The sequence below is a fragment of the Dasypus novemcinctus genome, chromosome 15 (assembly GCF_030445035.2).
Source record: "Dasypus novemcinctus isolate mDasNov1 chromosome 15, mDasNov1.1.hap2, whole genome shotgun sequence".
Lineage (NCBI taxonomy): Eukaryota > Metazoa > Chordata > Mammalia > Cingulata > Dasypodidae > Dasypus > Dasypus novemcinctus.
This window is the reverse complement of record NC_080687.1, coordinates 53,278,563-53,294,979: the sequence shown is the minus strand read 5'-3', so window position 1 is coordinate 53,294,979 and position 16,417 is coordinate 53,278,563. Positions and strand designations below refer to the sequence as shown.

The 16,417-nt window shown below is 36.6% G+C and overlaps 1 pseudogene; it reads left to right on the top strand.

Moving 5' to 3' along the window:
• Positions 1-10,774: 10,774 nt before the first annotated feature.
• Positions 10,775-11,561, top strand: LOC101437530 (proteasome subunit alpha type-1 pseudogene; annotated as a pseudogene).
• Positions 11,562-16,417: the final 4,856 nt, after the last annotated feature.

The following is a 16,417-nucleotide window of genomic DNA, read 5'->3' as shown; positions in this document are numbered from 1 at the left end:
GAAATTTCAGACAGACCAGTTTACAAACATAATAAAATATCTATTTTTGGAATTCATGATTATATCAAACAGCTACATATGTGGAGATACTTTGAATTTAATTTTAATAGCTTTTTATTAGAGAAATTGTAGGCTTACAGAAAAATCATGCAAAATACAAAGTTCTTGTATGTTACACATAAAGTATTCCCTATTATTAACACTTGGCATTAGTCTTGTATTTTCATTACAATTGATGAAATAATGCTATTATTATTGTCTTATATACATGACAACATGGATAAATCATGAAGACATCAAAAGGATGAACATTATATGATCTCACTGATATGAAATAATTAGCATAAACAGTCAGAAGCTAGAATGCACATTACCAGGGGCCAGCAGGTGTATAGTTCAGAATGGGTAGTTTATGCTTAATTGGTACAGAATTTCTCTTTAGGGTAATAAAAAAGTTTTGTTAATGTATGTTGGTGGTGGTAATACAACATTGTAAAGTAATTAACACTACTGATTATATATTTGAATGTAGTTAAAAGGGGAAATTTTGTGTTATATACATTAATATAATAAAAATTAAAAAGAAACTTAAGACTATGACAGAAACAGTTCATTTTAATGTTAACCACATCTAGGAGTTTGACTCAAAATTAACTCAAAATGGATCAAAGACCAAAATAGAAGAATCAAAACCATTGAACTCCTAGAAATATAAGGAAGCAGCCCCATGATGTTGTGTTTAGGATTTGTAGCAAAAGCACAGCAACAAGGAAAAACAGATAAAATAGGACTGATGTTCTTAAACACAGGGAATTGCATCTCTCAAGAGAATTGATAGCTCCCGATGGGTTAGGGAAGTCAAGTATGTCAAACCCTCAACATTGTTGCAAGTATCTTTGAATATGATCCTTCAAGTAATGAAGATTGATTGTATCCGTGGGCCCTGAGCGGAGGGGGAAAGAGGTATTGAATAGATGGAATCAGTGTAACTGTGAGGCAATGTAGGTGTTAACAAAAGATCATGCAATGATGGATATCAGACATGTTAAATTACACCAAAAATGTATAAAAGTCTATAGGCTAAAATGTAAACCATAATGTAAAACATAAGATAACTAAAAATTTAGAATATTGAATAGTCTAAAATATAAACCATAATGTAAACCCAAATTGAATGATGTTTGAAAGCTATTGTTTCAATATTTGTACATCAGCTGCAGCAAATATAATATGAACACGTAAAAAGACCATTGCTAGGGAAGGGACAAAGTGTTTGATGTTGGATATGTGGGAGTACCGTATATTGTATATGTGAATTACTGTGATCTAAAACTTTTGTGAAAGACAAACTTAATAATTAGGAAAAAAAAAAAGGATGTGGACAGTGAGGAAGCAAAGGAAGATATTTCCTTGCCACTGAACATACAGGGCAACACCTATTGCAGTGGTGAAAGGCAAAACATCAAAAACAAAGCTTATCCATTTTTTCATTTTTTGATACACCAATTTATTTTTACTTTATTTAATTTCTCTAAATTAGTATGTATTCTATATCTAATCTTTAAACCAAGCACTATATTCCATTTTACTATTAATGGAACCTGGCAATATATTAGGCTTCATTTTTGAAGAAATTTTGGATCACAGAGAAGTTCAACTATGGCAGGGGAGGAACACTGATGTGGAGTGTTATTGATAGGAGGCACATGATTGGGACTGAGTTCTTCAGGGCATGTATATAGGGTACATAAAAATGTTTGGATATTTTCATAGTGGTTATAGTTAAAAATGACAACTGAGGGAGTGCTGAGTTCCTAGCCAGCCAAGCTCTATCACATTCCCCAATGAACAACAACAATCTCCCAAGTGCAATGGCAAAGACCAATAAAGATGAATGGTCCAACAATGAGCCCTTGATACTGATGACTATGCTTATGAGCCTGTGCACCTGAAATAAGAACTAGGCCTAGAGCTGCAGGGTGCCTAAGGATTACCTCCTGAGAGCCTCCATGTTGCTCAAATGTGGCAACTCTCGATGCCAAACTCAGCATGTAAATGCATTACTTTGCCCCCAGCATGGGACATGACTCCCAGGGATGAGCCTCCCTGTTACTGAGGGATTACTACCAAGCACCAGCTGATGATGTTACTAGAAAAAGACCTTGAATAAAAGGGTCAACTCAGACCAGCAGAATATCACAGCCTACATGTACTATCAGGTGTAAAAACTGCTTTTTTTTTTTTTTTAGTTTTAGTCAATTTTATTTCACTATTTTTGTTCTTACACCTTTCAGAGCATTACACAATTACATTTTTTTCATTTTCTGACCTGCAAACAGATACCTTATGTGGAAATATTTTTTTTAATATAACAAATTAGGTATTTCCAAAATGCAACAACTACACATAAGACAATTCACAAAGTGTAATTTACTAGGACATGTACTAAGAATTTAGAGCAGCCAATCAGTAGAAATCTGACCTTGAATAAAAGGGGGAAATGGAAAGAACAAAGGAGTTTGTATGGCTCTGAGTCTCCAAAAAAGAGTTGGGAGGTCATCAGAGGGCTCACACTTATGCATGCCTCAGCAGGGTTCCAGAGACAGCCAAAGTAGATACAAGCCCAGGCACTGGTTCTCCGGAGAGCTACAGAGACCTACAGATTCTATGGTCATGGCAGATGGCTCTGGAGTTCAATACAACATCAGGTGGCCCAAAGTAGGGTGATGGAGTTAGACTCAGATGTGACCTTTCTACACATGCCTCTTCTGTTAATTTTACTGGACCCGTGGTTGGCACTGAGGTTGGTGTATACTCAGGAAACCTGAATCTCTATACAGTCCATGTGGCAGCCAGGCCCTGAACCTCAGCAGATTTGTAACTCCTACCCTCTGGTTTATTGGACTTACCCTGGCCAGCTAACAGGGAGGTGAAGATGGTTAACCATCACACCAGGAAACCAAGAGTGCTTAAAACTGCAAGCAGGAGAATTGCATCCATCATCCATGTGAAATCTAAGCCCCCTCTCGATATAGAGGTGGAGTGGACATAACCATCCCAGGGTCCACAGGATGAAGGAATAGAGTATGGATTAGAATGGATTCTGTGGCATTGGTGTGGGAAAAGTGGCCATGGTGGCTGCTGGGTGTGGGGAATGGGAGGAAGAGATGAGATGGGGAGGCATTTTCGGGACTTGGAGTTGTCCTGGGTGGTGCTTCATGGACAATTACGGGACTTTGTAGATCCCCCCAGGGCCCACTGGATGGAACGTGGGAGAGTATGGGCTATGATGTGGACCATTGACCATGAGGTGCAGCGATGCCCAGAGATATACTTACCAAATGCAATGGATGTGTCATGATGATGGGAGAGGGTGTTGCTGTGGGGGGAGTGGGGGGTGGGGGCGGTGGGGTCAATGGGACCTCATATTTTTTGAATGTAATATTTTAAAAAAATGAATAAAATAAAAAAATAAAATAAAATAAAAATTTAAAAAAAGAATGGATTCACTGATATTCTACTAAGGAACTATTGTGATTAGTAATGGAAGAAATTGTAGCATTGATTTGGAGTAAGTGGTCATGGTAGCTGCTGAGGGAGAGGGAGAGGGAAGAAGAGATATGATCTGGGGCATTTTCAGGACTTGGAGTTGTCCTGGGTGGTACTGCAGGGACAGATGCTGGACATTGTATGTTCTGCCACGTCCCACTTTGTTGACTGGGGGAGAATGTAAACTACAATGTAAACCATTATCCATGTGGTGCAGCAGTGCTCCAAAATGTATTTATCAAGTGCAACGAATATCCCACGATGATGAAAGAGGTTGTTGATGTGGGAAGGGTGGGGTGAGGGGGGTGGGAGGGTATATGGGGACCTCATATTTTTTAATGTAACATTTAAAAAAAATAAAGAGAGGAAATTTTAAAAAAATTATATATGGTGTGAGACTGGACCACTTTCATACATTACATTTGGATATTCACTTTTACTGGAAATATTTGTTGAAAAAAACTATTCTTTCCCACTTGAGAAGATTTGGTAGTGTTATCAAAATCTATTTGTCATATAATGTGAGGATTTATTTCTTAACTTTCAGTTAAATCCCATTATCCTATCTATAATACTTGTGCTAGTCTTTTGCTGTCTTTATTACTATAGTTTTGTAATAACTTTTAAGATTGGAATGTGTTAGGATTCAAAATTTGTTCTTTTTCAATATTATTTTAGCTATTGGGGGCCCCTTCTTCTTCCAAATAAATGTAATGATTGACAATTCTATTTCTCAAGAAAAGGCTGTTTGAATTTTTATTGGGATTCCATTGAATCTCTAAATAACTTTTTATATTATTGACATCTTAACAAAATTTAGTCTTCCAATCCATAAATACAGAATATCATTCCATTTATTTAGGTTTCCTTTGATTTCTTTTAACACAGTTTTGTAGTTTTCTGTGTAAGAGTTCTTCACTCTGCTGGTTAAATTTATTCAAGATATTTTATTATTTTTGTTGTTATTTTCAATGGATTTTTCTTCTTTTTTAGTGTGTTCATTACTAGCATATGGAAATGCAACTTATTTCTGCATGTTGATCTTGTACCCTTCCCTTTGTTGAATTTCTTTATTAGTTCTAGTGACTTTGTAGTGGATTTTTCAGGAAATTCAACATATAGGATCATGTTATCTGCAAATAATGATAGTTTTCCTTTTTCCTTTTGAATTTGGATACCTTTATTTCTTTTCTTAGACTAATTTCTCTAACTAGATCTTCCAGAAAAATGTTGACTAATAATAGTGACAGTGGGCATTCTTGCCTTGTTCTTGATCTTAGAGGAAACACTTTCATTCTTTGAACAATGAATATGAAGTTGTGTATTTTCCATAATTCCCTTTATCATTGTGATGGTTAGACTCATGTGTCAACTCAGCCAGGTAATTGTACCCAGTTGTTTGATCAAGGAATCATGGGACTAGTTGCAATACAAGGACATTTGTGGATTCTAGTCACCAGTGAATTTACTGCATAGATAACTGATTACATCTACATCAACGAGGGAGATTGTCATCAGCAATGAGTAATGTTTTATCCAATCCGGTGAATGCCTTAAAAGGGGAAGCTATTTCAGCATTCAGAGAGAATTTCTCAGCTCATCTTTGGACAGGCAGTGTCTCCCAGAAACTCATTAAGGACCTCCATTTGACTTTAATGGGACCCCTGGTTTGCAGCCTGCTTGTGGAACCTGGACTTGTGTATCCATGGTCACCTGAGAGACTCTTATAAAATTATATACTATTGACAGATATCTCCTGTTGATTGTTTCCTTAGAGAACCCTGACTACTACAATCATATTGAAAAAGTTTCCTTCTATTCTGGCTTTTGTACGTCTTTTTATCAGGAAGGGATGCTGGGGTTAGTCAAATGCATTTTCTGCATCAGTTGAGATGCTCATGTATTTTTATTCCTTCATTCTATTGTTGTGCTACATTACAATAATGATTTTATTATATTGAAAGACCCTTTCATACCTGGCATAAATCCCACATGATAAAGGTTTCTAATTCTTTTAGTGTGCTGTTGGATATAGTTTGCTAGCACATTGTTGAGGATTTTTTGCATCTATATTAATAAGGGGTACTGGTCTATAATTTTCTTTTCTTATGGTATCATCATCTGGATTTAGTATTCTTCTTAATGTCCACTTTCATACGTATTTTTAATCAGTTTTAATGAGTTATAATTTACATACAAAAAAAGTCACTTTTTCTAAGTGTACACTTTAATATTTTTTTTTAAATCTATTCAGTGATGTAACCACTACAACAATCAAGATAGATCATTTTCATCACCCCAAAATGTTCTCTCATATCCTCTTGCAATCAAATTCTTACCTCCACTACCAGTCCCTGGAGATGCTTGATAGGCTTTCTATCACTATAGTTTTGCCTTTTCTACAATATGTTATAACTGGAAAATATAGTAAATAGACTTTTGTGTCTGGCTTACTAGCATACTTTTGAAATTTATACATATTGTTACTCATGCATTTTTTATCTTTTTAAAAGATACATAGATCATGCAAAATGCTACATTAAAAATATATGAGGTACCCATATTTCCCCACTTCCCAACTCCCACTCCTCCCACATCAACAACCTCTATCATCAGTGTGGAACATTCATTGTATTTGATGAAAACATTTTGGAACACTGCTACACCTCATGGATTATAGTTTACATTGTAGTTTATACTCTCTCCCAGTTCATTCAATGGGTTATGGCAGAACATATAATGTCCTGCATCTGTCCTTGCAGTATCATTCAGGACAACTCTATCACACTTCTTTTTTCCCTTTCCCTGCCCTCAGAAACTTCTATAACCACTGTCTTTTACATCAATGATACAGCTTCTTCCATTGCTAGAGTCACAATAATTCTATAGTAGAATACCAGTAAATCAACTCTAATCCATATTTTATTTCTCCATCCTGAGGACCCTGGGATGGCAATGTCCACTACACCTCTAAATTGAGAGGGGGCTTAGATCCCACATGGTTGAAGGATGGGAATCTCCAGCTTGCAGCTGTAGACTCTCTCAGTTCCCTGATGGGGTGGTTGACCATCTTCACCTCCCTGCTAGTTGACCTTGGTAAGTTCCATGAACTGGAGAAAAGGTGTTGCAACTCTGCTGAGACTCAGGGCCATGTGGCACATGGACAATCTAGAGATTCAATTCTCCTGAGCATACACCAACCCCAGTGCCAACCACAGGTTCAGTAAAAGAGGCATGTGTAGAGAGGTCAAATCTGAGTCCAATTGCATCACAATGAGGAGCACATATTCCATATTTGGGCCCACTGGTAAGGCACTGAATGCTGGAGCCATCTGCCATGACTGTAGGACCTAGGTGTCTCTAAAGCTCTCAAGAGCACCACTACCTGGGGTTGTATCTTCTTTGGCTGTCTCTGAGATCCTGCTGAGAGGTGCGTATATATGACCCCTCTGATGACCTCCCGATTCATTTTGAAGTCTCTTAGCCATATAAACTCATTTGTCTTTACCATTTACCCCTTTTATTCAAGGTCTTTTTCTAGTTGCATAACCAGCTGGTGCTTGGTAGTAACCTCTTGGTGCCAGGGAGGCTCATCCCTGGGAGTCATGTCTCATGCTGGGGGGAAAGTAATGCATTTACATGCTGAGTTTGGCTTAGAGAGTGGTCACATTTGAGCAACTGGGAGGCTCTCAGGAGGTAACTCTTAGGCACCCTGAAACTCTAGGCTTAGTTGCAATTTCGGGCACACAGACTCATAAGCATAGTTATCAGTATCAAGGGCCCATCATTGGACCATCCTTCTTCACTGGTCTTTGCCCTTGCACTTGGGAGATTGTTGCTGCTACTTTGGGGAGTTCCCCAGAATGGGAACTCATGCATTTTTTAATTTTTTTTTAAATTTTAAAAGAATATTTAGATTACATAAATAGATTAGATTACATAAATAAATATTACATAATATACATAATGGGTTCCCATAGGCCCTACTCTCTCCTCCTCCCACACTTTCCCACATTTACAACATCCTTCATTAGTGTAGTACATTTGTTACAATTTCTGAACACATATTGAAGCATTGCTACTAACCATGGACTACAGATTACATTATAATTTACACTCTGTCCTGCACAATTTTGAAAGTTATGACAAAATACATAATGGTTTGTATCTGCCATTACAATGTCATGCAAGCCAAATCCAGTGTCCTGAAAGTACCCCCATATTACAACTATTCTTCCCTCTCCCATCCTTCAGAATCCCTGGTGGCTACTGCTTTTCCATCAATGATAAGAGTTCTCCCATTGTTAGAATAATAAAAGGTATGTAGTAGAATAATAATAAGTCTATTTTAGCCCATTGTTCATTCCCTAATCTCAAGGATTTGGGGATGGTGATGCCCACTCTGTTTCTAATTAAAAGGGGGCTGAGATCGCATGGGGCAGATGGATGAAGCTATCTTGCTTGCAGTTGTAGACTATTTCTAATCCTTGGGATGGGTGTTGTTAACTATCCTGCGTGACTTCAATGAACTGGAGAGTAGGTGTTGCAACTCTGCTGAAATTCAAGGTTCATTTGGCACATGGATGGACCAAAGATTTAAGTCCCTGGGACATATATTTATCAAGTATAGTGTTAATTATAGGTTCAAATAAAAGGGGCAGAAGAGTTATGTGTAGAGACCTATAAACATGTCTAACTCTGTTAAGTTGGGGAATATAAATATCAAAGTAAGGCCCAGTGACATAGTGCCAAAGTCCTGAGCTGTCCCCCTGCTTATAGTTTCTGGTTATCTCTAGAGGCCTCAGGAGCCCCATCATTTGAGGCACTGTTTACTGTGGCAGTCAATGAGATTGTGCTGAGACCTGCATAAGTGTAATCTCTGGAATGACCTCTCAACTCACTTTTAAATCTCTTGGCCATAAAAATTCATTTGTATTTGCCATTGCCCCCTTTTGGTCAAGGTATTTTTCCAGATGCATTGCTAGTTGGTGCTTAATAATAATCCTTCAGTGCCAGGTAGGCTCATCCAATGGAGTCATGGCCCACACTCTGGGGTGGGTAGTGCATTTATATGCTGAGTTTGGCTTGGATTGAGAGTACATTTGAGCAATAAGGAGGATTCAGGATGTTACTCTTAGGCATTATATAATACTAGGCTAAGTTTTAAATTCATAAGAAAAGGTTCATAAGTACAATCATAAATATCAAGCGCCCAGCATAATGGTCTGTCTTCTTCCACTAACATTGCCCTTGCACTTGGAGGATTCTTGCTGTCTATTTAAGAATGTAGCAGATCTCCCTAGGATGGGAATTCAATACACTTTCAGCTATTTTGTGGATCTTCACCCACCAAGACAATGTCCTATGAACACTTGAATATAGTCATATGTCTTAGAGGCATGTCCCAGGTGAACTCCTTCCCCTGCATCCCTACATCACTGATATGCTACACCAGTGATCCTCCCTTGCCACTGCTGGGACCCTTCTGTGATCCAAAGCCTCTCCAAAAATGAAACCCAACAAAATAACCAAATGAAGTTAATAAGAAAATGAAAAAATAATTGAAAAAGTAATAAAATACAATTTTTAAAAATAAATTATCCTTGTGGTTATCATTGGGCTTAAGTTAAAAATCCTGACTTTCTAATAATCATGTTTGGCATACCTGGAGATATTAACATCAATTTCTTTCAGTAATTCATGGAGCAAGTAAGTAAAAATAAGTATATAAATGCTCTGGACACTATCAATCAAATGACCTAAATAATATTTTAAATATAGCACACATAACCAAAAGTAAAAACACATGATTTTCCAGTGCACATAGACAATTCATGAGGAAAAATCAAATAAAATATTGGATAATATACACTGAAGAATTTCAAAAACTTGCAATCTTACTGAGTATTATTTCAGATCACCATGGCATTGGCATTAAATTAGACTCTTATCCTTCAGGAATGAAGGTTATCCAGGGTAACACCAATTAATGAACCATTTCCTCAAGAGTAGTTGGGTGAGAGTAAGGTGAACATAAATTTTGATTAAAGGAATGAAGTATATTTAAATCATAAGCTTGCAAATTATTTACAGACTAGGGGTATAATAGGTTTAATTAGGTACTCCAGAAAATAATATGTTTGTAATCTTTTCCTGTGGGTGTGAACCCATTGTAAATAGATTATTTGCAATGATGATATTTTTTAAGATTTATTATTTATTTATTTACCCTCCCTTGTGACTTGCTTGCTGTCTGCTCTCTGTGTCCATTTGCTGCACATTCTTCTGTGTCTGCTTGTCTCCTTTTGCTGTGTCATCTTGCTGCTGCAGTTTTCCACAGGCGCAGGCCATCAGTTCTCCATGGGCATGGGTCCTCAATTCTCTGCAGGCATGGGCCACTTTCCTTCACATGGAGACTCTGAGATATGAACCCAGGGCATCCCATATGGTAGATGAGAGTTCAATCAATTGAGCCACAGCTGCTTCCCAATGATGTTACTTTTAGTTTAAGTGTGGCCCAACTGAATGATGTTGGGCCGTAATTGTATTATTGGATTATCTATGACGAGAAAGCCACGGGGAGGAACAGAAGCTGGAAGTCAATAGAACCCAGCTGAGATAGGATAATGCCTTTCACACTGTCATGTGATGCAGAAGCCAAGGACAGAAGGATCACAAGTTTCCAGCTGCAGAGTGCTACCATATTCAGAGAGAGTATCACCTTGCTGACACTTAAATTTTAGACTTTTCCTAAACTCAAAACCATCAACCATTAATTACCATTGTTTAAACCAACCCATTTTATAGCTAAGACAAGAATATCAAAGAGTATAACATTGAACTCTGTTGTGGTTTTAATTTAGTTTTCTCCTGTTTCTAGTAAAGATACAGCAATTTTTTAAAAAGTTTTAGAGTTGAGAGTTGAACTGAACTGAGAGACCTGAGCTGAGTTGTCAGATGATGAAGTAGCCAATTAAGACAAAAGGCCAAACTGAAAGTAACAATCAAACCTTTAATAACACTGCAAGATTATATGTAAGATGCTAACAATGAATAAAACACTGGCTTTCCTTTTCCATTTATCCATATGGATTGCTGCCCTTCAGAGACTGCAAGGTACTGGCCAGGTGAGGGTCATATGGATCAGCAAAGAAGTCAGGGATATCTCACTGCCAAGGGTACTCTGAACAAAATATCCCTGCCAAAGTTGGCCCAAGCTGGGGCCATGGTTTGCAGCCAGTATGACAATGATGTTACTGTTTGGATCCCTCAGGGCAGGATTCATCAAATTGAATACACAATGGAAACTGTCAAACAAGTTTCAACTACAGTTGTTATGAAATAAAATACCCCATGCCACGTTGCTGGCATTGGATAGGGCATTGTTATAACTTGTTCCCCATTAAGAAAAAATCTCCATGTTGATAACCAAATTGATGTCTTAATTATAGGGCTTACTTCTGCTGCTGGGCTGTTATGTAATTTCATCTACCAAGAGTGTTTGGATTCTAAACATATATTTTGCAGACCTCTTCTTGTGTCTGATCTTGTAGCTCTAATTGGAAACAAGACTCAGATACCAAAACAACAATATGACCTGAGACCAAATGGTATGGGGCTGTTCATTGCTGATAAAGATGATATGGGTTCTTACATTTTCCAAATATATCCATCTGCTAACTATTTTGACAGCAGAACTATGTCAGTTGGAGCCCATTCTCAATCAACTTGTACAGTCCTAGAGATACATTGTACTTTCTTAGTGATACAAATATACTGAATTAATGGAGTACAATTTGCATGATCTGGTTAAACATGGTCTGCTTGCCTTAAGAGTATTACTTCCTGCAGTACAGAACCTAGCTACAAAGAATGTTTCCATTGGAATTGTTGGTAAGGACTGGAGTTTGTGATACATCTTGATGATGTGTCTCCATTCCTAAGTTCTTGAAGAAAGACTACAGAGAAAGCCATTACTTGATCAACCTTCTGATGAGTCTGCAGAAAAGTAAACCAATGGAATATTAAGTTATAAACCAGTCTGTATGTGAATAATATAAAAGGTAACAATGAAGAAAAAACATACATGAATGACAATAATCTATACTTTGAACCAAAAAATGAAGAGTGGTAATATGATATATTTTAGGAATCAGCCCAGAACATGCGTTTTTTCCAAGTACCTAAATGAAAACATATAATGAAGTATTTTTTTTTTTTTCTTTGAAAGGCCTATGTAATGATTTTCTGGAAAGTGTGGGGCTTTTGTACTACTATTTTTTTGTTTGAAAAACATAGTGTTTTTGTGGTTTTAAAGAAAACTGGGAGAAAAGGAAGAGTTGAAGTGGAAAAGTATTAAATATTGAATAAGAGGTGAGGAAAGTGTCTTCACCATCTCCGTCCTCACTCTGATAAAGAGGTCTCAGCAGATGCACAAGGGAAGGACTCAAATTAGGGATGCAGATATATGTAGGACATGACTGGACAGCAGGGCCTGAGTCCTTGGCTGCAACTCCCTTCAGAGACTGCAAGGCACTGACTGTGTGCCAAGTCTGGTGTGGGGAAAGCAACTTTCCCTATGAGACATGTCTAGTAAAATCTTAGTCATTGCTTATGATCAGGACTGAAAAAATCACACATCAATTTTTGACTGAGAACCGGAATCCTCATTTCATAATTTATTCTTTTTTCATAGTCATTGGAAATTTTCTATTGATGATTTTTTAAACATTAGGATGTATAATATACTTATTAGATTTTTCCCTTCCTGAATGTATTCCCTTGACATTAACCACTTTTTTCCAAAAGCTAATAATTTTCATTTTCTAATCTCTTTGCCTTCATCTGCTTCTTCACAATATCAAGTGGTTTCATTTTGTATTTTTGGGATTTTTTTTTTTTTTTTTTATGGAAGAGACAATTGAGCTCCAATTCTTTTAATCACATGTTTCTCTATTGTGAATGAAAGAATATATTTAGTGTTTGGACCTTCTGGGTCAGTGAACTAGCTATTTTTTTCTCATCTAAATTTAGCTTTTTTAGTCCAATGCATCACTTCTCAGCCCCACCCCCCAAGTGTAATTTTGTCTTTCATTGCAGACATTGCTAACAATTTCATTTGATCACAACACTGTATTTATCCTGGGTTTTGCTCTACCTCTAAATTGTAGTGGGCTAAATTTAGTGCTATGCTGAAAGGTTGAAATGTGTTATTTCGAAATTCACCTTGCAGCAATTTTTCATGAATAATAGAATTTAGTATTCCTTCTCTATTATCTGGTTATAAGTGCAGTAAAATGCTGTATTCTTAGCAAAACCTTTATATTTTAAAACCTGTTATATGAAATTTCTAAAACATGATACAAATATACACCATTCAAGTTATTCACTGAAATCTACCTGAAATGACCTACATAGTTTAGTTTTCATATTCTTTTCTAAAAAATGATACCTATTTACCTTTTATAGATATTAATCTTATATCAATATTTCTAATTAAAATTCTGAAGATATTCTACTCTAAATTTATTTTCAAATGGCCTATGGCTTTTGGAATGTTGCAAACATATATGGGATGGATAAGACATGCATCTTTCTCTTTTCAGGGAAATGACTCCCATCTCATTTCCTCTTCTCCCATTCTATTGGTCAAGTTGTCATATATATGAGACTAATCAGAGAATTTTTAGCTGTCAGCACATATGAGAAGAGCACTTGAAGTGTGATAGAAATCAACCAATTCAAATACCAGGTCAAAGGCACTACTCAAAATATGCATGTGAGTAATTAGAGAAGTGATGAGTCTCAATTTATGTGATTATTAATAATTAGGTGTTTGCAACAAATGATAACTATTAAAATAACAATTGCAATAATATTTCAGGAATAGTAGCATGCCAAATATGTGCAATTCTTTCATATTTGAGAGTACTGACATTGTAATTTAGTGGAGGAAAGTATTGGTTAACTCACATAATACATGTATATGCATACATGAAACCCTCCCCACACAAATACATGGTCTCAATATGAAAATGTGATATCGTTGTCTATTATTATTATTACTATTGCTAGTGTGCTTTCACTGCTTGCTCTGTCAGGTGGGATGTTAAGTGTTAACACAAATCTTTTCAGTTAATTTAAAACTCCATTGGTCAAGTATGTATTTCTTATATATTTTTTATATAAATAAGGAAATTGAGGTTTAAAGACAGTTGATTACTGTTTTGCAAAAAAGTGATAGATTATGAATTCAAATCTAAGTAGAATGACCAAAGAACCTTACTCAGATTCAATAATCTGAATCAAGACTGACCCTTAATCACTATACTTTTTAAAAAATTCCCTTTTCCTGTGGAAGTATGTAACACATTTACCTGAATAATGGAGAAAAAAAAATAACTAAGCCCCTCCCTTTTAATATGCTCATATCAAGTATGAATCAACGAGATCTTGGAAAAAACCTGAACATTCAATACAGATTTTACAGGTCTGCAGGGCAATGGTGCTAATGAAAGTAAGTAGGACTATCGGAACGAGGGGTTCACACCAGAAAAATCTAGGACTATATATTATACAGCCGTTCTGCCTAGGATTCTTATGAGGGACTGTTGTGTTGACCTATGGAGACAATCTGGGTACTGAAGAAAACAAACTACAGTGTTGCATAATGACTATGATTTTTTTTTGAAAACAAGATTCCATTAATTGCTTCCTAACCTAAAAGGTATACTTATAAGGACTGGAGTAACCCAGAAATTTTAGAGAAATGAGTGCTAGAGAGTGTTACTAAGGTGCTCTAAACACAGCAAAACATAAGGTCCTCAGGAAGGAGCAGCTCTGATAAGGTGTTAGAAAGTTTTTAGACATGCTTCTCTTTTCAAAGTTTTCAGACTTCTCTCCATCAAGTAGCAAAGGCTGAGGATTTAGAAACGTGCACAGTTTACCAGGCAGGTTAGCCTGAGGTCTCCCAAGAACTATGCGCAGAAGACTAGGGCATTCCTCTTCATCTCCAGGGCAGAGACATTTAGGTGAATCACCACAGAAAGGTAGATGCTACTCAAGGGATCCTTACTGCAGAAAGACTGTGAAAGCAAGAAGAGAAAATGCATCCCACACTTGCTGTGAGCCCACATTTCCTGCATTGCTGTTAGCATTAGTATAAAGGAAGGCAGCATGGTTGGAACTAAAAAGCCCATTTTCTTATCTCCCAAGAAAACATACCCATCAGCTCTTCTAATCCAAGTTTCATTTCCCTCTTTCCTTCACAAGCATCACAGGACTGGACTGAAGCCCTCTGTAATTCCAATAGAAGGCATTCACATTTTGTTAATATTGTACTAAAAATGTATGAGGTTGCTAAAAGAAATACGTAAGTAAAATCATGCATCTTACACTTTTGTCTAAATGGAACATCTGGTTATGGAAAAATAATTATAATAGCAACATTTGAGCTTGCATCTGTTAAGGATTGGAAAAAATGCATTACCCAGTTTTACTGTAGGAAAAAGAAAAAAAAAAGAAAAAGAAATTATCCTTAGGACAAAATTGGATCAGTTAAAATTAGAGTAAGTAATGATCAGTAATATAATCTATTCAAAAGTTTATCATAGTCCCTTTGCATTTTTAAAAATCATAGTCTACATTTTAACATGACTTGCACTTATTAAAGAAAATATTAACTCAAAATTAAATTGCTACTAGTATAGATATTCCTACATTGCCAGAGATGGGGAGAAGAGCTAAATGGTAAACCATATTTTTGTTTAATACAAATAGTTGCACAGAATTATTTATCCATACTTTTGCTAAACCTCAAGCAGGTTAAACTATTTGGATTAATGGACAAAAGCTGGTGGACATCTCTATTAATGTGATAAATAAATCAAGAAGCTGATTCCTGGGAGGAAATAATCTTGATAATTTCATCCTTATAAAGGCAAGCATTTGATGACAAATATTACACATAGATGATGTAGGATTTTAAAATAGTTATATTCCTTGCAAATTTAAAATTGATGATGTTTACTCAACTGTGTTTGAAGAGTTATGTTTTTCTTAAAACAGTTAATGTGCACATACCAAATAAAAATTTCTAACTATTGTTTTATATAAACTTCCCCCTTATTTAAGTGTCTAAAATTGAAAATAATTAGGCAGATAATATTTACAGTGTTCCTGTATAATTATTGTCTCATTTAATATTTCTAACAATCCTGAGAATGAGGTGTTATAGCTATTCCACAACTGTCAAAAAAAAATATTAAGAAAGGTTAATTTTGGCCCAGTGGTTAGGGCGTCCGTCTACCACATGGGAGGTCCGCGGTTCAAGCCCCCGGCCTCCTTGACCCGTGTGGAGCTGGCCCATGCGCAGTGCTGATGCGCGCAAGGAGTGCCCTGCTACATAGGGGTGTCCCCCGCGTAGGGGAGCCCCACGCGCAAGGAGTGCACCCATAAGGAGAGCCGCCCAGCGCGGAGGGAGCAGCCTGCCGAGGAATGGCGCCGCCCACACTTCCCGTGCCGCTGACGACAACAAAAGCGGACAAAGAAACAAGACGCAGCAAAAAGACACAGAAAACAGACAACCGGGGGAGGGGAGGGGAATTAAATAAATAAAAATAAATCTTTAAAAAAAAAAAAAAAGAAAGGTTAATTAACTTCCCCAAAGTTTATTAGATGGTAAGCGACTTGGATTTAAACCTAGCTCCCACTAGTCCTGATCATGGTAAACACATGTTGCTGCTTTTCTGACTTAGATAGGTTCTATTCAAGAGATGAGAAATATTTGTTTTATGCCTTTAAAATATTCTGCTTATTAAATTGATAGGATATGCACATTTTGAAATCTAATAAATAAAATAAACTTCAA